The sequence below is a fragment of the Motacilla alba genome, chromosome 7, assembly GCF_015832195.1.
Source record: "Motacilla alba alba isolate MOTALB_02 chromosome 7, Motacilla_alba_V1.0_pri, whole genome shotgun sequence".
Classification (NCBI taxonomy): Eukaryota; Metazoa; Chordata; class Aves; order Passeriformes; family Motacillidae; genus Motacilla; species Motacilla alba.
This window is the reverse complement of record NC_052022.1, coordinates 22,652,590-22,678,263: the sequence shown is the minus strand read 5'-3', so window position 1 is coordinate 22,678,263 and position 25,674 is coordinate 22,652,590. Positions and strand designations below refer to the sequence as shown.

General features: G+C 38.7%; 1 protein-coding gene across 2 annotated transcripts in view; it reads left to right on the top strand.

The window, feature by feature from the left end:
- The window catches only part of PDE11A (phosphodiesterase 11A), a 110,615-nt gene that overhangs the window by 17,406 nt on the left and 67,535 nt on the right, over positions 1 to 25,674 (top strand). The window lies entirely within an intron of this gene.

Genomic DNA, 25,674 nt, shown 5'->3' with positions numbered 1-25,674 from the left:
AAATAATTGATGGATCCACGACAAAGGAACAAATGAGAAACAAATTAGATAAAGACATTTTTTTGTGTGTTCCATATATGGCAGTATGTGACAACCTCCTGCTAATACCTGCCTTGGTTCTCTTGCTTGGCAGTGACACTCCAAAAGCTATTATTTAAAAATGACATAATCCTCAAAGGTATCATGTGGCCCATATGACATGTATCTCCCAGTGCAAGACACAAATTTGCTGAAAGAAGACTGAAAATAACAAAGACATTTGAAGGATGAAGGTGCTGAAGCACCACAGATATCTGGGAAAACTCTAATGGTCTATTAGGCACACTTCTTGTAAAGTACATGCTACACAAATCTAAATTAAAATAAATCACAGTAACTGAACTGTCTTGCTGAGGGAGTTTAAAGCAATTTGCCACTAGGATATTTGCTTATCAAGGCAGCTTAACACCATTGGTTTGCAACCAACAGCACAAAATGACTGCCATGACAGACATTGGCATAGACTTCTTTCAGTCTTGTATACATTCAGTCATGCTTTCAAGTTAAGCTGAAAGTCTAGATTTCTTTTTAATTACAGAACTCAAAATGCACTCAAAACTTAACAAAAACCTCCCTTTATCAGTACCTCTTGAGACTGGTGATTAATATTTGAATTGGACATCTTGATCTCTGAGGTATGGAAACCTGCCTAAGATGTGTTGCAGGGATATTTCAGTGAACCATTTTTTTTTTTTTTCAAATAGAAATGTGTATTTTCCTAGACTCATGGGATGCTTTGTTGCTGTGTGTTTATGGTACATATTACACTAAATTCTTGACACTTGCTTGATGCCTCTAGATGGTATCATAAAAGAAATAAACAAATAGTCAGATTTGGTGTCAGGAAGGGTTTGCTCTATAGAACAGCTCAAGACAAATTGCCATGGGGTTTTTTTTTGCGGGGACTGGAGTTTTATTCTTACCTTCCTTACTCTCCCTATTATACAAGACATCTGGATTTTTCCTACAATTGCCAGCAGGAATCTGAACCTGTTGGTTATTCCCATATTGCCTGTGCTTCTTTCTTAATCAATATGGAGAGACTTGAATAAATAAGACCTCTTATCTGTAAGCCTTGACTGTCATTTGGCTAATATTTGTAGTGTGTGACTCAGAGCTCACTAAACTAGATTGAAGAATCTCTGCTGACTTAATGGGCTTTTAAAAATCAAACTTCTGTTCCTTTCTAACATAGGAACATTTAATTAATGCAGACCCCCAAGTCTATTTATGAGGCCTAAATTCATCCATGTCAGATCACTGAAAAGAGATTGGTTAAGGAGCAGTTTTGCTCCTGTTGCTTCCACTGGAGGAGACAGGTTCAGAGTCGGCTATGCTGCTTTCCTTCATGCTTTTTTCAGTCACATTATCAAAAATTGCTTTTACTAATTATATCCTTCTTAGAAAAAAATCCAAAGGAGTGATGAGGATAACTCATATATTCAGAGACATAAATTATGAAGCATTCAGTAGTACCTTCAGACTAAATCTTACTAAGAGAAATGTTGGGTGTTCCTGCAGATTCTGAAGCACAGAAATAGCCCTGGAGCTTGTGTTCTGTTTTCTCCTCTTGTTAGTATTCACAAGGCATTGCAGCAGGAGAAAGGAGCCCAGATCTCTACTGGTCAAACACAAGAACTTCTCAGGAAGACTGGTAATGCAACCTAATGCCATGATCATGGAAGCCTTTGTGCAGCCATACTACATTATTCAATCAGAAGCGAATAAATATTTCACCAGGAAGCCTAAAAGCTAAGAATTCTGCAGTTCTGATGGTAACTCAGACACCTTAGTAACTAGAAAGGGTGATGTTAATGCTACTTTTTTTTTATTAATAGATTTTTCACTTCAAAGCTTGGAATACCAAAACAACAATAATACAAAGGCTCTGGAGAATCAGAATTTTGTTTGATACATCTGTCATCAGAAAGAAAGCCTGCGGGTCTTGAAAGCCATGATGTGTACTTGTGTTTCAGTGTAACATCTAGGTACTGTCTATATAAGGAATTGATTAGAAAAGCTAGGTTTTGTTGTTTGTTTGATGGTTTGTTTTAGGGTTTTTTTTTCTAGAGAAAACCCTGTTCTTCCATTACCTAAGGAATAAAGTTTTTGCTTTCAGTTGTCTTTCTTTTCTTGGCAAAACTCCCTTAAACCAAGTAAATTATTTTGATCAGATGGCTTATGAGAAAAAATCTTGTTTGCTTGAAGTGAAATCTGCACAGGGGCCCTGTTATAGAAGCATGTAAGAGGAAACCTTTGTGGTCAACAGCTGGTGAAACCTTTATTTCTGACAGTTACTGGAGATGTGCCCTGTGGGCTGGATGGGAGGACTAGGTCCCTAGTGAAGTGTTTTCTGAACTTCTGTCAGTCTATTCAGTTCTCCCTAGATGTTCTTCATAATAACTTCAAGGCTTGATATACTTTTAGAAAATAGCATTTTGCATCTCCTGTGAATAGCCTATCTTTCCTGAAGCAGAATGAAATGTTCATACAGCAGTTCCTGCCATCAAAAGTATTTCCCCCTGGAATAGTGATGCAGAGCCTATCTGTAGCTATAGGTTACACGATGAGATATTGGAAACTTCTTAGCAAATAATTTTGCTAAAAATTAAGTCAACCTCTGACCTTCAGCAAGTTAATACTGGCTTAATAAGAAACTGTAATTAAAACAGTATTGTTGTTCTAGCACTGATTCACAGTATCCCCTTGAGCGAATCACTGTACAGTGATCTCTCTTCTGAAACGTAATTCTAAAAATGGCATTAGATGGTTCCATATGTGCTATCAGATTTTCAATTTTAAGTATTCTTACTTTATAATAAGGAAATTATTTTCCTTTTTTTTTGTCTCAGTCTGAGGTTTTGAAGCCTTGTTGACTACTTGCTTTACATGTAGCATCCCTTAGTCAAACAGATGTGTTTAAAAACACCAAAAAATTAAAAAAAAATCCATTTCAGCAGTTTGTTTAATAGTTCCAGCTTTGCATATAGTATTTCATATTTCTGTCTCAGCTTTAGTGTTTCTCACTCCCATGAAAATTTTGCCACCCTGCTGTCGTTGGTTTGCAAAAGTGTAGCTGCTCTTTAACTGGCAAACTCCTGCCTGTACATTAGAAGGGAATCAGTCCTCATCCATGCTATCTTTGCAATTGTGCACCTGAGAAATTCCTGTGTGCATCCCAGCAGCTGGAGTATGTAAGCAGCAATGTAGCTGTAATGCCTGTTAGGAGGATACAGCAAGGTGTCTCCCCTATATCTGGGAAATGGCTGTTTAAATCTGTGGCCACAAATAAATAAAACCCTTGTCCTTGTCTTTCATGGGACCTTTCTCTGTCAGCAGCTAAAACCAAATGCCTGAAATGAGGCAAGCACGGGATGGTATTTCTCTCATATAGCCCAACAGTGTACTGTTATTTGCAGCTCAGGACCAGACATGGTATCTGTGTATTTAATACTGCCCCAGGGATTTTCTGCTTAGGAGTTTATTCTGGCATTTCTTGAAGCAAGAAAAGTTATAAATTTCACAATATCCTGCACATTGTATGAAGAACTGCCATGTGACTTTAATTCATTTAACGTTATTCCTTCTTGTTTTGCTTTTAGTGAACAGAGTGAAAAGTCATTCCCTATTCATTTTCATCCCAGTTGTTTTGCCCTAAAAATCTTCACCAGTTCCCATCTGGTGCAACAGTTTTTTCTGTAGTCATCTGTTTTCTCTGGCAGGAGGGGTGCCTGCTCCCCAAAACCCCTGCTCCGTGCCTCTTCACTGCTCTCACCGTCGGTACTTTTCATGTCTGGAAAAGTAGAAGACATTGGAACCAATTTTTTGCACACTTGAGCCTGATAAAACAACAACTTCACTTTTCTCAGCATTTTAAAACTACCTTTTAGTTACGCGCAGATCTGTTTTTGAAAGCCTGGGCATGTCTTCATTGCTTCTGTTGTCATCTTGCTGTCACTGCATCACTGCATTACCATGAAAAAAATTTTGTTTGTCCCTTAACTAGCTAGTTCATTTTGCTGACTGTTAGTTTTAGCAAAAACTGTGTCTGCTCATTTGAAAGATTCCATAGCTCCCTGAATCACTGAGGATGCTATGTTTTTAAGTCAAGAAACCCCAACCTACAACCTACAACAAAGCATGAAAAACGTGGGTTACCAGTAAAATTAGTCAACAAGATTAAGAGTTACTGGGCAGCCAGATTAAATGTTCTAGACTGGAGCTCACTGAAATTATGAAAGCTGAAGTAATCTAGCCATTAATGATAATAATTTTGCATCTCTTGCATAGCTGGCAAGAACTAATCTAGGGTTAAAACAATTTTATGATGATTTTTGTACTTGAAATGTTGGAGCTGTAAGAGAATTGAGCCACATTGTTCATAACAGTGAATGGTGGTCAGAAATTTCAGGCGGTAAATTATGCAGTGCACTTCAGGTAACCCTTAACAGGTTTATTGAACTGTATTTGGAAAAATGTTTCCTGTGAACAGCATGGTGAGAGAGGTGGGGCACCAGGAAGAATGCTTCATTTAACAGTGCTTTGTGAAAGCTCTGAGTAAGACCCTTAATTGTTAATTTGGTCTCTGGGAAACCTTATTACTTAGAATAATTATCCATATACATTTTTAGTGAAACAAAACAATATTTATACTGACAGCTATTAAGGCTAAAGTCTTTGGACTAAATTTGACTTAGATTTAACCTTAGTATTAATTTGCTGGCAACTTGCTGTCCATGTGATAGAATGGGTAAAAAAAAACCTTGTTCTTTTCTGGGTTTTTTTTTGGGCTGGGGTTTGTGTTGGGTTTTGGAGTTTTTTTGTAAGAAAAAGCTTTTGCTGTATAAAAACAGACTAGCATTTTGCAAAGCTGGTGTCATGGTTACAAAGCAAATTAATTGATAGTAGCTCTCCAGTGTTGTGGCATGGTTTTAGTGCCAAGCAGCGATGGGCTTGTGGACATCCAAGAGCTGAGGATGTCCTAGGTGCCATGTGGTGAGTGCCAGTGGGATATCTTATAGGACAGCAGAGCCACATGTTGTGGTCTGAGCTGGGGCAGCCCTGCAGACCTGCCCCACTGAGCAGGACAGCTGTGAATATGGTACTACTCGCTCCTGAGGAGAGGAGGCTTTGAAAGGAGGAAGCTTGCCAAGACATGTTACCATAAACAAAATCTGAGTTTTCTTTTTCTGTCACCCCAAGTAGAAAATATAGCTAGTGGGGACCTTTGTACTTGCTTCTATGTTTGAATCACAAAGGTTGGTAATCTGCTCTAGCCTAGGTTTTCAGGGCTTCTTCAACTCAAATTGTGAAGTCATGAGCTTTTAATCCTGAATGGACAGAAATTTTGACTTTCAGTGGTGGCAAAGTTTTTTGCTACCCTACTGGACATGCACAGCAGCTGAAATGTCACCTCTATAATACAGCTGTTTCAAGGGTAAACTCTGATCCCTAGTCTCTTAAACAATATCAAATAATTCTGAACTTCAAGAAGTTGGTAAAATTAGAGCAGTGAAGATGTGGATGACTTAAAAAAGCTGAAGTCTGCCTGCAGAAGTATTAAACAAGCAGATTGAGGAGAAGCTTCTCATTAACAAATTAGAGCAACTGCATTTAGCCTACATTTTGAAAAAACATACACGTTTTTATAGAGACTGTAGTTTGGCCTATAAGTGGAGAAATTACTTCTAGTTTTGTGTGATTTCATTAACATCTAACCACTGGGTGATGAACTCAGTAGTTGCTGCCAGACCAAGCAGTTCATATAGAAATGGAAAGCATTTTATTTTTCTGAATTGGATTTTGGGAAAGCACCACACATAGGAAGCAGAGGCCATTCCAGTGGGATATGAAAAGCCACCATAAAAGCCTATGGGAATGAGCTTGAGCATTTTATGTGCTCATCTATCAGTTTGAATTTGTTGCATTAATGCTTACTTTTGGAAGAAAAAAGAGGTAGGGGTTGTTGGTTGGTTGGGGTTTTTTTCCCTTCAACCTATTACAGCTTTTAACATTCTTTAAAAATTAAAATTATAGTTTAAAAATTAAATTCCATTCTCAGAGTAGGAATGGTGAGAAACTTATTTGATAAGCCTCTGTGTATAAGGAGGATTCAATAAAATGAATATGAAAATGAGTTCCACTGAGTAAGTACTCTGTGATCATGTTCCTCACTGATGTCATACTTCACTAGTATGTTCTGAATATTAAAACAAAATACTTCAATTATTGCTTCATCAGGTACTTAGACTTTCTTTTAATGAAAACTGAACTAGAGTTGAATAATCAGAATTGATTCTAATTTAATTTTATTCTAATATGCATGGCCTTCTGTTTTGCATCTGCTGTCAGTTTTGTGGATTTTATTAGAATAGATACGTCAAGTCAGATACTAAGATCTATTTTTGCTTATATAAAAAGATTAAATGTTAGATGCTTGTAGTAGAATGTGATGTTGGAGCAGCAAGTATCTAACTGTTAAAACAGTATCTCATGAATATTTTTAAACAGAACCTACTTTTCTGGCATAGTTGCTGTACTTCTGACAGGAAGTTACAGTGAGACTTTATATAAATATAATTGTGAACACTTGAATATAACTGTGAATCATGAAAGTGAATATCAGAGCAATAACCAGAACATTATGTATCTGGACGTCTCTTTTACAATGGCAGAGTTACAACAGCAGAACTGTGTTAGCTTATTTTGCTTTAATGGAATTATTTTGCATTTCCTTTTCTCTCAGTATTTTAATTTTGTGAGTTGATTCTGCTTTTCTTGGAAGCCAAGAGGTCTCTGCAGCAGCTGCTGCGGGTATCCACTGCCATGCTTAATGGCATGGTTTGAATTCTCCTGTTAGTGTGGTGGTGGGATTACTGAATTAGTGCTCAAATCTCTGGTCTTGTGATTGTACTTTTGCAGTAACCAGAGCTGCATGCTGATACCTTATCACTTTCATTTCTCACAGAAAAAAACCCAAAACAACCAAACAGGAACAGGCTGATTGTTAAATAGCATTTAGAAGCACACGTAGGGATACAGAAACTGTTACCGCTTAAAGCAGGTTTTTGCAACAGGGAGAGAAGGAGTGGAGACAGGATAGGACAGGGCTGAGGGAGTGAAAAGCTGTGGCACGCCCAGGCTGAGGACACAGCCACAAGCGATGGAAAGCATCCTGCACTCCTCTGCTTGAGGCTCGCACTCGTGTGCCACCAGAAAAGGGTCTCACCCCCTCTAGTGGCTTGCATTCCTCTTTGGTGGTGATAATACTACAAACTTAAGTGAGCACGTATAGCTAGAGTCTAGGGGCTCCCAAAGATAAGGGGTGACTCTCCTACAGCTTCATTTTCCGCTATTTCTTGTACACTTCTAGCACGGCGGCATGTTTTGTAAGTGTTCATTAAGCCTAAATGGAGCTAGCCGTCCTTACGGTGCCTCTGCGCTTGGGGACAGTCGTGCCCCCCGTGTGCGCGCAGCGCGGCGTTGGGCCGGCCGGGCTCCCCGTGCTCGCAGCCCTCAGCCGCGCCCGCTCCGAGCCCTCCGCGGCGCCGCGGCGCCGCTCGCCCCTGTCCCCGCTGTCCCCGCTGTCCCCGCTGTCCCCGCTGTCCCCGCTGCCAGCCCGTGCACAGCGCCACCGAGTGGAGCCAGGCTCCGCAACGGCAGCCCGCGCCTCGGGCTTCCTATCTCTTTTTATTACCTCAAAGTCCTCGCCAACTTGTACTTCTGGCTCTAATACCTGCCTAGGAGAGGCTTCTCGTGTCTGCCTTAAATACTGAACAAACGATGTTTGCTATTTATTTGTCCCGGCTACACTGTGTAGCCTCAGACCTTATTTTCCTCCCATTTTTCAGCTTTCCTCTGCGGCTGACAAGATGAAGAGACTTTAAGTGTGCTTCAGGTACTATCACTCAGAAATAGTCTTATGGCTGCCTGATCCAAGAAATGGCTTGCACTCAATAGCTGTCTCCCTGTTCGTCCATGAAGTTAGCCAGCATCTCTGCATGTATTGGTGCTCCAATACAGCAGTATCATCAGTGATTAAAAATTGAACAACATTTCTTTTTGTTAGATGCTGAAAGTGGCTGAAAATTTTATGACAGAATTTTTTTCCAGTGGCTTATAGCTTTGTCACATTTTAGATGTTTAAGGTGAATGTGTGGGGCTTTTTTTCTCAAGAAGAAGCTCCTTTGAATTTTTCCTATTTTTAGTCTATTCAAAAAATTTCTTTTCTCAAACTGGTTTTGAAAATATTTTCTTTGATGAGCTATTGCACATTAAAATTCTGGAAGGGAATTCTTGACACTTGGCTGTGAGCTGAGATATATACATCTTGGAACTATGAGAAGCCCAACCACTGTTTATATGGTTTAAAAAAGTTATTTTTTCTTTTAATCACATCTTCCGAACTTTGTCATTGCTAGTTTACGGCTCGTGCTACACCTCTCTTGTTTTTCTTCTCCTGCTTCAACACCTGCATCAGCATTTTTGCAACAAGCAGTGTTGTCTTCCTTCTGCATATTTCCTTCTACCCTGTTGCCATGCTTTTGCTAGCATCCCTCTTTCTCCTTACACCTTGTGCAGAGGGAAGTATTTATGACACAGGTAAGAGTCTCCGTGGATTTGCTATTTGATAGAACTCATGTCTCACTTCTCATTCAAACACTGCGCAAATATTTGGTGGTGACAAAAAACCTTTTGGTTTTATAACAACTTTTGCATGTTCAAAAGGTTACACAGTAAATAAATTCTTCCTCATATTCACATGGAACTTCCTGTGAATCAGTTTTCTGCCCACTGCATTTTGTCCTGCTGCTGACACTACCCAGCTCCCTCAGACTTTACTTACATGAGAGGTGCTCCAATCTCCCAGTCACGGAGCCTCTCCACTAGACCTGCTCCAGGATTTCCATGCCTCTCTTACATGAGGTGCCCAGAACTGGACACAGTAAGACAGTGCTCCTCATTTCACATTGCTCAATGGAATAGAAAGTGCATTAATAATGTGCATGTTATCATTTCAAGTGTTGGGATAAAGCTTAAAGTCAGTAGCATTAATCACTGGGCTCTTCATGTGTTGATAGCCATGTGAAGCCGTAAGGCTCCTTCAAGGAATCTAAGGCTCAAGCCAGCAGATGTCCCCAAACTGATGTGCACTTGTCACAGCACAAAACAGAGAAATGTATGTGGTATGTGCCTGTGTAAGCAGAAATAAGAGATTTGTGGACATATACAGGGGAGAACTAGCAGAGCCCTGAGTAAGACAAGTTTTGTCTGAAGGTTAACTCAGAGGATTAACACTTAGAGCAAAAAGTATGCTCCTGATTATTTTCTTTTTGCTTCAACCTGATGAGAATACACTTAATACACTCATTATATAAAATAACATTGCTTCAAAGCAATATCTGCTTTTTTAGTCTAGTTCTCCTTATAATGACACCAACTTGCAGTCACAATTGTGCTAAATGGGCCTAAATCAGTGAGTAAAATTCAGTACTTCTATCAAAATATAAATATTAAATCTGTACCTGTTTTATTGTCTCATGATCAGAAATATCTCCTCAATGAAACAAGCCCAATCTCATCTCATGTATTTGAAGTTTCCCCACGCAATTTCTAGAAATCACAGAAGTTTTGGTGGTAGCCATTCATGACCTGACTTTTGCCTTCTGAAATCTGAAGAGTACAAAATGACTGGTTGCTACCTTTGACATTTCTTTTGCACTTACAGAAACATGAGAGGTACTGGTTTGCTACTGATTTTGTTAATGTGATGCCATTACCATGGTCTGCCTTCACACAGTGTGTGGGAAGGGAAAGGTTTTTTCATAAATACAAAACACTTATAAATTCAAAATGCAGCTTAGGTGGGGTTTTTTGAAAAGAATGTAAATAGATGCTGAACATAGCAGCAGGAAATTGATTTTTATATTCAAAATAAAGCTTTATGGGTATTTGTGTATTTATTGCAGTCAGTCTGGTAGCTCCCGTGTAGCTGTTGGTAATGAGCCTGTTTAGTTATGGTAGGAAGTGTAACATTTGTCATCATGTAAATCACACGTCTGCAGGATGACTGTGGAAGTCTTGGTTTTCAGCATGTTTGGCCACATACTGGACTGGACACTGCCAGATTTTGACACAGAAATTCATGGTTTCCATTTCCTTTGACTTTATGGCACTTCATTTCTCAGCTGCTGGCATCTGAACACAGTATAACTTTACAGAACTATCTCCTCCCTAGGAGACCTAAGAGCTACTCATAGTCCCAAAAAAGGGAAATATTAAGGAGAGGGTCTGGAACCTCTGAAATTGGAGTCTGCAACCCACACTGATAACTAACACAGAAAACAAGCAATGCCTGTCCAGTGCCTTGGCTGTCCCTTAGTACAGAGAAACTGTGGGAGAAAGGAAAAAACTCCTTGGGGAACAGGGAAAAATTCACTGTTGTTACAGACAGACAGATTTATTTATTAAGAACGTAAACTTTTATAGTATGCGGGAGCAGGTGAAAAATCTGGTTCTCAATGAAGATTTCTTAGGAAATGAAAACATTTTGTCCTTCGTACTTTTGTGGTGATTTCATGGTACTTTGAAATCTTCTACTGATGTTCATTTAGAAGCACTGGCTTGCAGTAACTCCCCAAGTCACTGGCAGAGCTGAGAAAGAAACCACAACTGACTGTTTACTTCTATGTGTCCTGGCTACTGGGCCTAATCTTCTCTTCCATTTAAAAGAGAGAAAACAATTCTATGCTGATTATATTCTGAGTGAGATGGTGACATTGAAGGCAGCATAACTGCAGCTGTCATGAGGAAAAGCGAATTGTTGAATTTGGTTAAAGGACATGAAGATCTCAGTGTAATTATTGAGTAGACAGCTGAGTATTTGGAGACAAGTAAAGCTACTCTACCCAGGAGTTTAAGGACTGCCCCTTAGCGCAGGGAGGGAATGTGACCTGCCAGGTCAGTCTGGGGAGAGGGTATAAGGGCATTCAGGCTTTTAGGCTGCATTTGTTTGCAGTTCCTGTTGCAGGCCAGCAGGAATATGCCCGGTAGTGCTTGTGGGGCCCCGTGTGCTGCTCTGCATAAGTGGCACTGCTCAGCCACCAGTGAGATCGTGTGACACTGCTGGTGGTGCAGAGATTGCCTGCCAGCCACATGCATGAAAGCAGATAAAGTTAGACATACCCCTGTGCTCTGGAGCCTCCTTTCCCCTATCAATATGGATTTGGTTTTTGGCTTTCCATGAATCTGTGCAGGTGTAAAAGTGGATAGATGGGGAAGGAAGGAGCAGCAGTGCCAATGCCAGAAAAGGCTACTTGTTAGACCAGCAGCTGTGAGAAACAGGAGACTGAAAAAGTGCGTGTAGGGGGGGTTTTGTTAGGTTTTTTTTGCCCAGTGATTTGGTGTCGGGAGAGTTGGGTTTTTTTGTTAGGTTGGTTTTGTTCTTGTTTTTTTTTTTTTTCCCGGCATATGAAATCAGATTTAAAGTTACAAATTAAAAATTATTTGTTTTCAGAATTGATAAAATCTTTGCAGCAAGCTTTTCATATATAAAATGCCTTAGGCAATTTGTATAAGAATATAGAGTTCTTTGATTCTTTGCATTTGATAGTACTGCACCATCTATTGGTCTTTCTCAGTGAAATCAATTTATGCTTTGAGTTCAGTTCCTAAAAACACCATAAAATTCCCTGTGACACAGGTACTGGTAAAAATTTCATCATGAAAAAGCAGCAAGAACAAATCCCATTTACAAGACTGTGTAGTATTTCAGGACAATTGACAGGCAGGCCTCCAGAATTCACCCATTCTTTCTTGGGCTGTTCTAGTTCCATGAATAAAGAAAATACTTTCCTTATAGAAGTAGTGAATTTCTTACTATTAAAAATAGTACCTAATAAATTAAAGACATTTTTTGTTTTGATAAATATTAGATAAATTAATTGCTCCATAAGAAGAGATTAAATTGACAATAATAATTTTGAGGAGAGAAGAAACTGAAAAAGAAGACAGAAAAGATGGAAAAATGTGTGGGTGTAAGAACTGAATAAGATTGAATGCATATTGAAACATACTCTAAACTAAGAATGATAGTTTCTTAAGCAGATAAGAAAAACAGAGCATTGGGAAAATATTTAAACTCATGGAAAAGAAATAAAAGCAGAAGGAGAGCAAATATGGACAAATGTGCAGTGAACTGAATTTGATTTTTTTGTTGTACTTCTACTCAGCTTTAAGAAGCAGGGGTGTGTGACCCAGGGCACTTTCCTGATCACACAGCCTTGCCTTGGTGAGTATTCATTGCTTGATGAATGTCAACTTGTGCAGTCCAAAATTATGGAGGAAAAAAGAGGAAACCTACTCAAACCCTAATCAAATCAAAGAATACTGTTCTATTCTTGCACTTTTTATTAAAATATTTATGAGGGGAGCATAGATGGTCTTCTGTTCTGTATGATGAACGGAAATAGTTTTCCTACTATTTCTGTACCTTAAAGACAAGATATCCTTACTCAGTTTGTGATGTATTTTGACCTCTGGTACTACAGAATCAAGCTAAATTAACCCTGAAACTACTTCAGGGCTCATTAGTTATGATACTGCTTAACTGGAAGAAAAGCCTTACTTGCTGTGTGATCTGTAAAAGTTTAAAATAATTTGGCCCTTACTGAACTGCTAATAATGTAGACAGAAACAAACCCTTAACATCAGTAAATTTGCACCAAGGAAGACAGCAGCCTATTGATTTCTGAACACAGCTCAACTACCTGAAATCCAATGCTCTTCAGTGTGCCATTCAACAGCCGTATTAATATCAATACCCTACAGTTTTTCTTCTCAGGCACACAGTGAGAATTATATATAAGTATATGTCTGGAAGAACTTTGTGTTGCTGGAAGCAAAATGCATGTCTATAAGTAATGGGAACAGGCTTGCTGATGTACCTGATTTTCTGTATAAAGACTTTGTTGTTTGGTTTTTTGTTGTTGTTGGTTTTTTTTTCTTGTTGTTGTTGTTGGTTTTGTGGTTTTTTTTATTTGAACAGAGCTTTGTTTAGATACACAATCATTTCAATCCAAGATTCAAAACATTGTATGATTTTCAGAAGGGGCAGGATGCTGTGTGTGAGCTTACTAGGCATGAGATTAATAGCTTTGAAAATTTACGCTGCAGCAGATGACTCTTTTACTCTCTGAGGGTGTATCCCATTGTATGTTTCATAATGCTGTTCTCACTGAAGGGTCATTTAGGCAGCTGTTCTGAACTGCTCCTCTTCTGTGCTCTTCACCAAGTTGCCCCAAAGAAAGAAAGGAAGACAAATGGCCTCATTTGAAGCTGTAGGAAAAACATGGCCACTTGCAGATGAAGGAGAAAGAGATATGTAATTGGTACCAAATGCTGATGCTTCCACTATCACAGCTAGAAAAAGCCTGAGCACTGGGGAACAGTGTCTGAAGGCAGAGACTGTAATGTGAAAATTTAAATACTTTTCTGGACCGTTGTCTGAGACTCTGTAGGCAAGACTGGAATCATAAGCTTGGGACAACCATATTTTTCCTTGAATTAAATAACTTACTTTTATTTTTTTTTAAAGTCTGCAACATGCAAGTCTCCAAGTATAAAAGACCACTACAGGAAATAATTCCAGTAGCTGCTGTGAGAGAAGATAGGATGGGTTTTTTCTGTGTGTGTGTGACCCTGGAATCCTGTGTTTATCTTGCAGCCATGTGGAAAGTAATATGTTACTACATCAAATCCACAGAAGTCTGCAAGATAAAATTGCAATGTGGGTTTTATCAGGGAGAAGCTGCATCCAGTTTTCATGGCTCCTCAAAGGCCAGCGAACTCAGTGTCCCCAAGTTGTCTGTGCTTCACAGACAAGCGCTTTAGGTAAATAATGACTGCTGTAGTTACACCACCAGAATTCGGCAGTGCTGTTCCAGTTTATAAATAGCTTTGTCTAGAAATCAGATAGCAGCATGTGCAGGTGTGAGTCATTAGTGCAGGAGACACAATGATGTGTGGAAAAAGCATGGCTCACATCCAAACCAGCCCACTCACTTTCATCAGCCCCTTGAAGTCTGCAGCACAGAAAATAAATTTTTCGAGTCAGGATGCTGAAGCCCACTCAGATTCAAAGGCGCAGTAATATGGAAGCCAGTGCTTCTTCCAGTACCTTCTTGATCAGTCATGCTCAAAAGGCAGTTTTGTAAGTCAGTAATTTACTGTCTGAGTTAATTATCACAATTTCGAATAACATACACAAATGTGTGTCCAATGTGCTTTCTGTAAACCATTGTTTTAAAACACATAAGTTCTAACGGATTAAGAAAATATCCAAATTATTATTTGATTTTCTTTTTAAAATTTCATGAGTTGAAACTGGAAACAGTTAATGATATTGACCTCCTTGGCTGGAGAGTTAATGGAGGGTGTAATGAAGAAATCAACAAGTACCAAAATAGCACTTCGGATAAGGTGCTGGTTTTGGAGGGAATTCAAAGGAAAGAAAAAACGAGCTCTTAGTTCAAGAACATTTAGTTTTAACTATTCGGACAAATTTTATCCTTTCAAGGCTTATCTTAAGCTGAAAGGAGATACCTTGAGTCCTGATGCCAGGTGAGGGTTCTCAGCAAAACAACTGAATTTTCAAACAGGATTCAAGTTATTTTCATAAATAAAGTGAAGAGACAGAAGTAAGTGAATCCTTTTTCATATGAAAGCAAATTTGCATCCTAGAACTTGTATGTTTTCAATACTGTAGATTGAATCACTGTTTATCTTCATAAATTGCATATTTTACTATTTGTTGGACAATCTTTTTTGCCATATGTCTTCTTTTTCCTATTTTTGCAGTGAAGTAAAGAAAGAAAATTGAAGCATGAGTTTGGATCACTTTCTCTAAAATTTTGAGATTAGGTCTTACCAAAAGGTACCATATATTTTTTTTGCTTTTGCACATATTTTTTTGCTCTGTCATTGAAATTACATTTAGGATTCAAAGTTCTGTGCAGAGATTATAATCTCCTTTCCTTTTTCTATTGGCAAGTTCTTGTTCATGGACTAAACAAAAATTTGTGATATTTGGACATCCTGGTAGACATAGAATAGCATTATCCAAAAAGCAGGAAATGTCAAACCCTTCAGGCTGTATTAAAAATTACCTGGTTCCACAGAAATTCTGTTAATATTTATGCTCAGCTTCTTCTGACTAACATCTGCCAGGAAAGGGTAAAAAAAAATCTGCCTTCTGTGAAATTGGTACAGCCAGAATTGATTAAAAACTGCCTGAGGCATAAACCATCTTTCTCCATTTTAAAGACAACAAAATTCTGTAAAGCCATGTAAATCCAAATTATGATGTAAGAGGTATAACTGCAGGTTCACAGTGATGTAGATCAGAGCACTGTTTGGCTCAGTTACTTGTCTGCTATTGTTTCTTGAAACTGTGCTCATCATGACGAAGAAGTAATATGTAATTGCTCAATACTTTTCTGTGAATAGTTTTATTAAGAAAGCAGTTCAGGAATTTTTCTGTACTTTGTGATAGTCTTTCAAAATCTCATTTCATTTGAAACAAATAAAAATTAGCCTTTTTCTCCCTTCTTGGGGTTTTAGAAGTCATTCTGTTGTCTTGGAATCAGGTTACTTTTCATTTGTCACCAATTCAGTAGTTGCCAACCTCAAACCACTACGAATAGATAAGTTTCCTTCCAGCAAATTCTCTGTCACTTTACATAGTAGCTGTTCTAAAGATATTATTACTATACAGTGCTTTTTTTCTTCCTCAGATATGAACTCAACATGAGGGTTTGAGCTGTTTTGTTAAAGGCAAAGGTTTGTAGGGTTTATTCCCCTACTTCCTCATGTGAAACATTTTCACAATGTAGTGGGTACAGGTTACAATATATGTTAGAAGTGCTTTTAATCAGGTCTGGAAATGCTATAATAGATGTGAATTCAGATTGCCTAATTTGTATAATCAGATTCAAATAACAACATGTGTCAAGTGTGTCCAGTTGTATAATCAATTCTGCTAGAATAAGATTCTGTGCTTTTGCAGAAACATTGCATTCCTAAGAAAAATCTTATGAGTAAAAATGATACATTGAAATTCACCACATTCCTTACTATTATTTTTCATCTTAAAAAGTGGAAAAAAGAGTAAGAGCAACTCTCTGTAGGAATATATGAAGAGTAGACAGGTGCCACCAGCATGAAGTGCCATGACATTCAGTACAATATTAGTCACTAAATATACATTAATTCAAAATGTGCAAATGTAGACCACCACTGGAAAATTTCCCAATGTTGAGGAGAAACTCAATAAAATTATCTAAGGATATATGTAAAAAGTATGATGTGATTATGTTGTGTTGTGGTGCTTCTATGTATTATGGAAGAAAAGGTCAAGGTACAGATGCATCTTGGTTGGAAGAGACATATAAAACTATGTGATGAAAGGAGGGGTCACTTATGCTATTTGTTGTCCTTTGTAGGATATTTCCACTCAGTTGAAGATTTTTTCTGTTTGAGGGTAAATTTTTGTTGCCTAAGAAACACTAGAGGCTCTTTGTTTGACAAGCAGTAGTGTAAGGGAATATAGTTGGTATCTTGAGTCCTTGGCGTTCTTTTAAGCTGTCACCAAATTATGCATCTCACTTAGGAAAAAATGGCTTCACTTTTTTTTTTCTAGTGCAACAGAACCAACCATTTCCATCACTCTGGAACTGATGCTGCAAACAGTGAGAAGTTGCGTGAGCTAAACTTATTCACACCAGGCACAATGTAACCTGGTTGGTTAATGTGCTAGATTCAGGCTTTGTGTTCCAGTTGGAGCTTCAGTTGGAAGGATTTTGCTGACATTGGCTCCTTCAGTCGGGCAAAAATGGCCACCTTGCTGAAAGAGCAGTTCAGCATGGCAAAGGATCAGGCTTCTGCAGTAAGTTCTGCCAGAAACGTTCACTCTTAAACAAAGCCCAGTATGAAAAATAGGCTACTGTTCAAATAATTTCTTCTTCAAAAATCACAAAACACATCTTGAAGTATGTGAGAGAAGAACCTGAATAAAAACTGATATCATTGGGATCTCAGTGCAGACTGTTACATATAAATTAGCTAATTTTTTTCTTTGTTAAACTGCACATAGCAGTCATACAACAGCAGGATTAAGTTTCCCTCATGACTCTACACAGCATGTCCAGTTGTGGGCTCCCCAGTACAAGTATGTCCATGAATGTACTGGATAGAGTCCAATAAGTGTACAGGAAGAGGATTAAGGAACTGAAGTGTCTCCCTTATGAGGAAAGGCTTAGGGAACTGGGACTGTTTAGCAAAGAAGAGAATGCTCATGGAAGGATCTGATCACTGTGTATAAATGGGGGATGGTACAATGCAAAGATGCATAGCCAGGCTCTTGTCAGTGGTGCCAAGTGACGGGACAAGAGGCAATGAACATACACTTAAACATGGAAAACTCTGTCTGAAAGTCAGGATACACTTTTTTTATTGTTAGAGAGACAGACAAGTTGCTCAGAGAGGTTGTGAAATCATCACTCTTGGAGATATTCAAAAGCTGTCTAGACAAAGTCCTAAGCAAAAAGCTTTAGGCAGTCCTGCTTGAGCACAGAGTGTTGGACCAGGTGACCTCCAAAGGCCTCATCCAGTCTCAGCCAGTTTGTGATTCTGGTCCTGTATCTGCACTGTGGCTCTAAAGAGAAGATTTTAATCCATACAAAAGTGAAAGAAGGCATCTTCATTCAGTTACGGATAAGTCAAGAATTAGTAGAAGTAGTTTCAGTTTGTGTGCTCTAATACTTATGGTCTGCAGGAGGAAGTAAGTGGATAAATCTCTTTCTCATCATAAACAAGAACTGGGAGTTGGTAACTGAGTTGTAAGTAGAACTGTTACTTGAAGATGATATTCTCATTATATGGATGCATGAGGAATTTATCTCTTGGTTTCAATGCCTTTCAGTTAGCATGGTCAGTTATTATATATATTGTCTGCCAGATGACAGATGAGTGCAACTTTAAATGGTAAGATCAAAGCCTGCAATTGTGTTGTAGGAAAGATAGCTTTGAGGTGATACTTATTAATTCTCCTATGCCAATTTAAAGTTCTGATCTGCAATTCCTATTTTTAGCATTGGTAGTATCAGTCTTCACAGCTCCCACTTTGCCAATACCAAGATCTTCCCAACTCATGCAGTGACATTTATAAAGCTGGTTCCATTGATTCAAGCATAGTAGAACCCAGGAGTCTTTCCAAAATTTTGACAAAATCTTTCTTTGTGACCTTTTTCCTGCCTTCAGAAATCAGTTAATTTTTCTTTGGCTCAGTTTTGCTGTCTCTAGATAAAAATTACTACCTGACATTGCTGCTGTAAAACTTTGTTCATGATCTGCCAGAGTGCTTTGAGACACTGAGATTTAGGCACTGCAGAACTGCCTGCCTTACATAACAGCTGCAGGCTCCTGTGCCTGGGGGCTGGCCTCTAGTGACTCCTCTTCAAACAGGGCAGAGCAGAGCAGCCAGGCAGTAACAGCCCCTCTTGGTCTCTCTGGAAAGCATTACACAGGTGAAATGTCCCCTGTGAATTATCTCAGATTGATTTTTTTTTTCTTTTAAAGGTAATTATATAATTTAGATATTTCAAATATAACTGATATTCATCCTTTGAAGGAGAGGAGCTTAATTTGTGGGTAGGAGTTGTGGTTTTGAAGATTCATGGCCTTTTGTGATTCTTCTTATCCCTGCTATTTCAGATGAGCTAATAAAAGCTGCGTAGCATTTCTCTGTAAGACTTTGCTACAAACCCCTGCCAATGTCCAATGGGTGGAAACTCTAGAGTTGATAAAGAAACATCATTTATAACTGTCGGGTTGATTTAAGGCCTTCTGTCTGCAGTGGTCCACAGACATAGCCCATAGCTCCACCATCCAGGTCTAAGAGCCCTCGGTAGCCCTTACAGTGAGGAGTCTCTGTGCCTGTCAGTATGTTTGTGGCACAGAAACATGTTGGGTCACTGCTTTGGTCACACTGCTGCAACTTTGCAGCCCTCCTTTGGGCTGCCTGTAGGCTGACTTCTCCTTGCCTTACAGCTCAGTGTGCATTTGCTGAAGGCCTGGGGCTAAATGCCAATGCCAGGCCTTACACTGGCATGGTGATGGTCCTTACCTGCTACCTCTGCTCTTTTTCAGTTCGTACTTCTCTTTTTAATAGAATCACTGTCATTCCTTGTCTAACTTTTTTCCTCCTCTTGTCCTTGTTTTCCCTTCTGGAAATCCTGGCTTAATATCACATGTTGAATAACTGAGTGGCAGTTTGACGTGTTTGCTGGGATGGGGCTTATTAGTGGGCATCACTGATTCAGGTTTGTGTAAAATATAGAGACATTTCCAGTGAAAATAGTTGGATTTTGCATGTAGGATATCAGATGATGGGATCCTAGAATAGCAGCCATTTTACATATACTTATTTTTGGCTTTCTAGTCTTTAGCAGAAATGTTTTCATATTTCAGATTCATTTGGGGCAACACCATTTAAAATTAGGTGCTGTTTATTCATGGTACACTTATTCTTCTTTTCACTTTATACCAAATACTACATTTAATGCAATGTTAAAATGTTTATGTCATAGCAAATATTGTTAAAAATAGGTTTAATAGCAACTTCCAGTGTTTTTGGTTTTTTGACAGTATAATTCAGCATTGCTTGTTTATATTTTTTGAGGTTTACACCCTAGTAGTGAGGGAAATAATGGATAATATCTAGCTGTAAAGTGACTGGGTCAAGAAATGTTCAAATACCTGCCAGGAAAAAATAAGATTAATAGATGTGTTCTGACTGTATAAACAGTTTTACAGGTGTGTTTTCATAAATCAAGTTCAATGTGTTGACTTGTTTTCCCATTTTAAAGACCTTGGGTGCATAGCAGAGCAGAGAGAAGATGAGGTTGTGTTGGGCAACTAGAGGGCAGTGATGGGGCCTGCAGAAAAGTCAGAGTTGAGCACATTTGGCTGCACTCCCACCCTTTCCTGCCCCTTAGTCCTGCATGCAGCAGTCTGTCAGCAGCATGGCTTGTGAGGACAGTGACCTAGATAGGAGTCAGGTTTTTAAACTGTAATAAGTCTGCTTCTACCAGAGACATGTTTTGTAATCTGTCTGGTGACGCAGTTATCTAGTTTGAATGTGTGCCAGTAATTCTGTGAGGCAGGCAATTCAGAGGCAGTGCTGAAGGATTGCTCCCGTGGTCCTTTTCAGGCTGTTTACAGACACCAAAAGCTTCCAGAGTTAGATAGTGAGCTTTATAGGGCAGAGATGCTGCTGTGTGTTTGCAAGCATTAGCGCATTTTTATGGTACTGCATTAATAACCACATGCAAATACTAACTTTAAAAAAAAAAAAAAAAAAAAAAAAGGCAGTAGAAGATAGGCCCAGGAGCCTCTGCAGGGTCAGTGATACACACCAGAGCTATGTGGATTGTAGGCACCCTGTTTGGATGCCTACAATTCATGGAGTGTTTTTACCAACCAATTGTTCTTTCCATGCTTGGGGTGGAAAAATAATTTTGGTAAATATATCATAGAATTGTGAACTTAGATGCCAATTAGATTTTATCCGATGTGTGGCTAGCCAGACCCTGCACAGCTGGCAGGAGGTAATGGAATTTGGATGAGCGCTTGTGTTTAACCATATTGCAATTGGATTTGGTTTATTGCTTTCAGAATTCAGTAGAATATTTCACTCTCTGAACCTATTTTGAACACATTAGGAAATGTTTTAAAGGGCAGCTGGCTTCCCTGATTTGGTTTCAAGTACGTCCACAAAACATATATCACTTTAAACTATAGCAAAAACTTTTCCTTTGAAAGGACTTCTTTTCTCTTTCTAGGAAGGCTGTACTAGCTCCTTTCCCCACAGGCTCACCAAGCAAGCTGTGTAAAGAGAAGTGGCTCCTGTGGCCGCTAAAGAAAACAGCTGAACCAGACAGGCATTTGCTGAGAGCTCAACCTGGAGTTTGTGCCAGAGTGAGTACACAAGCATTACTGAGAAGCTTCTTTCTTCTGTCAGACATCAGAATTGTTTTCTTTTCTGACCACAGGCAGGGGGTGCGTGGAGTATGCCAGAAGCCGTGAGTTAGACTATGTTGGATAGTTACGGCAGCGTGTGCTCTCGGAGAAGGCTCTGTGAGGGCCAAGCTGCACGTGGGGGAGGCAGGCTAAATGTCCCTGCATTTGCTAAAGGTGAAGTCAGGGCTGCTTTCCAGCCAGCAAGCTCACATTTTACCTCTGCAGTGTGCTGCCGTTGCAGCATTGGCTGGTTTTCACCATTAGCTAATAGCTTTCTGCATTGCAGGTCTGCACCCATGCAACTTTGTTGCTTTTGTACTTTCCTCTCGTAAGAGAAAATTTTAGAACTTACTTCCTGTGAGGCATGCAGTTCTAGAAAATAGCCTTTTTGCAGCTGGAACCAGGAGGGATTTTTCTTATGCAGCAAGGAAAGAGTTTGCAGATTCCATAAGGACCCTCATCTCCAGGCCGTGCAGTGGAGAGAAAGGTGGTGTCTCTTGATAACATGAATTGTCAGAAAAAGCTTGGCCAGAGGTCTCCTTCCTTTTTCTGATGATAGAAAGATTTGTATCATGTGTGAAGTGATTGTGAAATCCATACCCAGATGATGAAAAGAAGCCCTAATTTTTAGCAGTTCAGAGGAACACTAAGAAGCATTTTATTAACTTACGTATGCTATGTCTCATCATCTATGAAAAGCTGGATGAAAGGAAAATGAGTGTCACATCTCATGACATTGTGCTGCTGTAGTGTAGGTGTCCAGATGCTGATGTGCCCAGATGCTGATGTGCTCAGACAACTGTGTAACCAGGTATGGAACTTTTGGCCCGTAAAACTGTCATCATGAAGAGGAAACATATGGAAGACTGCCCTTTAAAATTCTGAGGGAGCACTGGTGTGTTTTTGAACTGATGCCATAATATAAAAGTATCCACTAACAAGCATAGTTTGTAGCTTACTCGTCCTAGTATTTAATACTGCAGAATCTGGAAATGCTTTATACTTCCAAATATCAAGCTCCTGCTTCAGTTGTTGTTGTGGATTTGAAGGTCTAATTTTGGGGCTACAATTCTGGAGGTGTGTGGAGATACTAAAGCAATGGAAATATATCCTGTGGGAAGCCAAAAGTAACTATGGTCAGTGCAGACATCTGATCTTACTGGTGTAGTTTTGAAGTAAAGATAAGTAATCTTCATGACCTAGCTGACAATGTAAGTAGCTACCTTACTGAATAGTAAAATTTCTTGTAATTATACTGTTTCCTTGGCAATTGTGTCTTAATATTCCTAACATACAATAATGAAATAATAAAATTTTAGGGTTCCCATTACTACTGCTTCTTTTCATAGATTTCCTGCCCTGATAAAATATTGAACAGTTTGTGAGTTCAGCTTTTTAGCTTTTAATGTTGCTGTGAATTTGTGACATGAGTAGCTGCTACCCAGGGATACTTACTGGAGGGTTAATTAAGAGCAACTGGGCCAGGTCACCTGGACCCTGAATGTCCAAGTAATTCACAATATAAACTTGTTAACCTGAAGTTACTGTATCTGAATAGCTTACAGTTGTCATGAAAAAAAATCCAACAAAAACTAGTGTCTTTCAACATCTCAGCATATTGATTAGTTTATTACTCAGCCTAAACACCATTTTTATAAAATGTACTATTACATACTTACTGATGTGTTTATCAATATGTCACATAGAACTATGATGAATCATTGCAACTACTTCTATTAGACAAAATAATTTAATGAGGCACATCTGTTAAAGCTGTTTTTGATTTTTTTTTTAATTCTGTCTATTTGCTTTCTTAGAAGATCACTTTAGTAAATCTGCAGAATCTTTTCCTTTAATTAATTCAAAATAGATGCGGAAGGAAATTATCTTTCAGATATATTCCCTTTTGCTTCAAAACTATTTTTAATAGCCTTCAGTTTTACAAAGGTAAATTACTTTATGTACTTCAGAAGGGTATACTGCATGTTCTTCCATGAGTTTCACACAAAAACTTTGTGCATTGGTGTAATGGAAGCATGTGGCTCAGCCTTTGGGCCGGTTTTTACCTTGGAGCACCAGGAAATTAGTAACTAGTTATCTGTCACTTAAAAGGAGAGGGAAAGGATGTGTCTATATGGCGTTATGTGCCATTTCCTCAACTTTTTACATTCTCTTTGGAGGGAAAATCTCTGAAGTGTGAATCTGGCATAAAAATACCAGCTGTGTCTCAGACAGATAAGAGTTGAATATGACGTTACTCCATATTTGTATGGAGTGTCCACAGTCATAGCATAAATATGTTAGACGTACTTGTAAAATAGTCTTAATACTGCAGATCTAAATGTGTAACCTGGAATAATAATGCAATTACTGCTTTCTATCCTATTGAGCAATTTTGGCTTTCTATCCTATTGAGCAATTTTGGTAAAAAGTCTTACTTAAAATTAAGCTACCATTAGAAACATCTTCATTCTTTGTGTAGTTGGTGCTGTATTACAGCTTGCCAAAAGTGGTTTAAGGAAAAGTCACTTTGACCATTCAGAGAGTACAAAAGAACAGTAGGCTTTTGTTTTGTCAATTTTAGTAAACAGGAATAATTGAACCACAGGGTGATTCCTCTCTACCTGACAGTTTTTTCTTTGGTTTTTTTCTTCATAATTGTTGAAATTTATTTATTTCTTTTACTGGTTTTCTTAAACAACTTGGTGTCTTTCTTCATTGTGCTGCGCCTTATTCAACTAGATTGAGTGGTGAAAAGAGTGATGTGTGTCAGTGGCTTTCCAGGCTTTTAACATTGCATAAAAGTGTTTTATGGATGGTAATTTCTGTATGTAGATCCAGTGCCTTGGAGTTTGGGTTCCAGAGACCAGTGGTTTTCAATATTGCAAGGTTTTCTTTTCTTCTCACTAAAAAGAAATTTTGGCTAGCTAGTTTTGTGATGCCTGAAGGTTCATAAGCTCCTCTTGTGCTTTCCTTTGTCACAGGGCCACATTAATTTTGGGAATAGAGATTCCAGTATGGAGACAATAAATACTAGTATTTACCTATTAAGTAAAAATGTATCCAGTCTCATTAAGGTATTCAGAATTTCACTAAAGGCCAGATTTTTCTTAAGTTAACTTTTTCTGCTCTGATCTCTTACTTGGCCGTGGTTTTTAGTACTAGTAAAAGAAAATATAGATAGGGAGGTTTTTTTGTTTCATTTGGAAATAAATACTAAACTGAAATAAGCAAAATTCTCTCAGAGAAACTCTATTAAAAAATCCATCTCTCTTATCAGTTTTTTACATTTGTACTTTATTTTTCATTTTGTGTACTCTGTCCTGTAGATCTGGTCTGATAGTTGGCTACTTTAATTACTGCCTCTTCAAAAATATGATTGTTTGTAGAGTCTAAAGTATCATTTTCCTTACAGCCATAGGTAGCTGTGATGGGAAGAGGATGAAAGTAGGGTGTTTCCAAATGAGCAGTGTAAGTGTGCACCCTTAAAGTCTGCAGTTACTGTGACAGAGAGCCAGGTGTAAAGGTACAAGATTCAGAGGATCTGAGGATCCTTTCCAAAAGCTCATCATTTCCCAAGCACAGACTAAGCAGGTATGGAACCAGTGGAGTGCTCAAGATAGATAAAGTATAACAGCAGTTGCTGCTGTTTCTGTTCTTCTGTGTTCTTTCCTCAGATGGTCTCAATTGCCCACATCTCTGGGTTAGCAGTATTTCTCTAATTAAATAGAATTTCAAACACAAATGTCACTCTCTTAATGCCAAAATTTGTCACAGACAGGATTTCTTACAGTAGACAGACAGACCAAAGAGAAGAAAGGTTAGCTGCTGCAGCATTCTTTTGGCTCTCTAAACACCAGAGTGCCTCAACTCCCACTGGCTTTGAACGTGTTAAGGCTATTCAGCAGCGGTAAAATTTACTAAAAGTCTCAGACTTAAGCCTGGGAACCACTGAGGAGTGGCACTATGTTACAGATTTCTTACCAGTGTGTGGCTTAAAAATGCTGGGTTTGGGCTTTGATCCATTGTCATCCTTGTGAAGTGCCAGTCCCACAGGTATTCAGCTGTTGGTCCAGTTTACTAACTTCACCCAGCCAACCTAAAATCATCTTGGGCACCTCAAACTCTGTTCCCAGTCCCTCCTTTTCAATCCTTTTTAATGTGTGATGATACATTAAAGCCCAGTTTTTCAAGCATGTTCTTTTAACTTTTTTTTTAACCTTCTTTGAGAAGACAAGTTCAAGACAAGAAGACAAGACAGTTTTCTGACTAATAGTGTAGGATCACACAGTGCAGGTATTCTCCAAAATCTATGTACTCCAGATGTAGAATTCCTCAACAGGAATGTGTCTCAAGCTTGCTTCTTGAGCTCAGAACAAAAAAGCAGTCCAGAAAAATAAAGAATAGTTTTCTAGGGAAGCTGTAATGTCTACAGTAATTTAAAGTAGTCTTCAGAAGACATTTTATAGAGTTGAGAATCCACAGATTCCCAGAGAAATTATGGAGGACCCAGACTTCTGGGACCTGCGAACTTAATTGTATTTGTTCTTTCCTAGACAT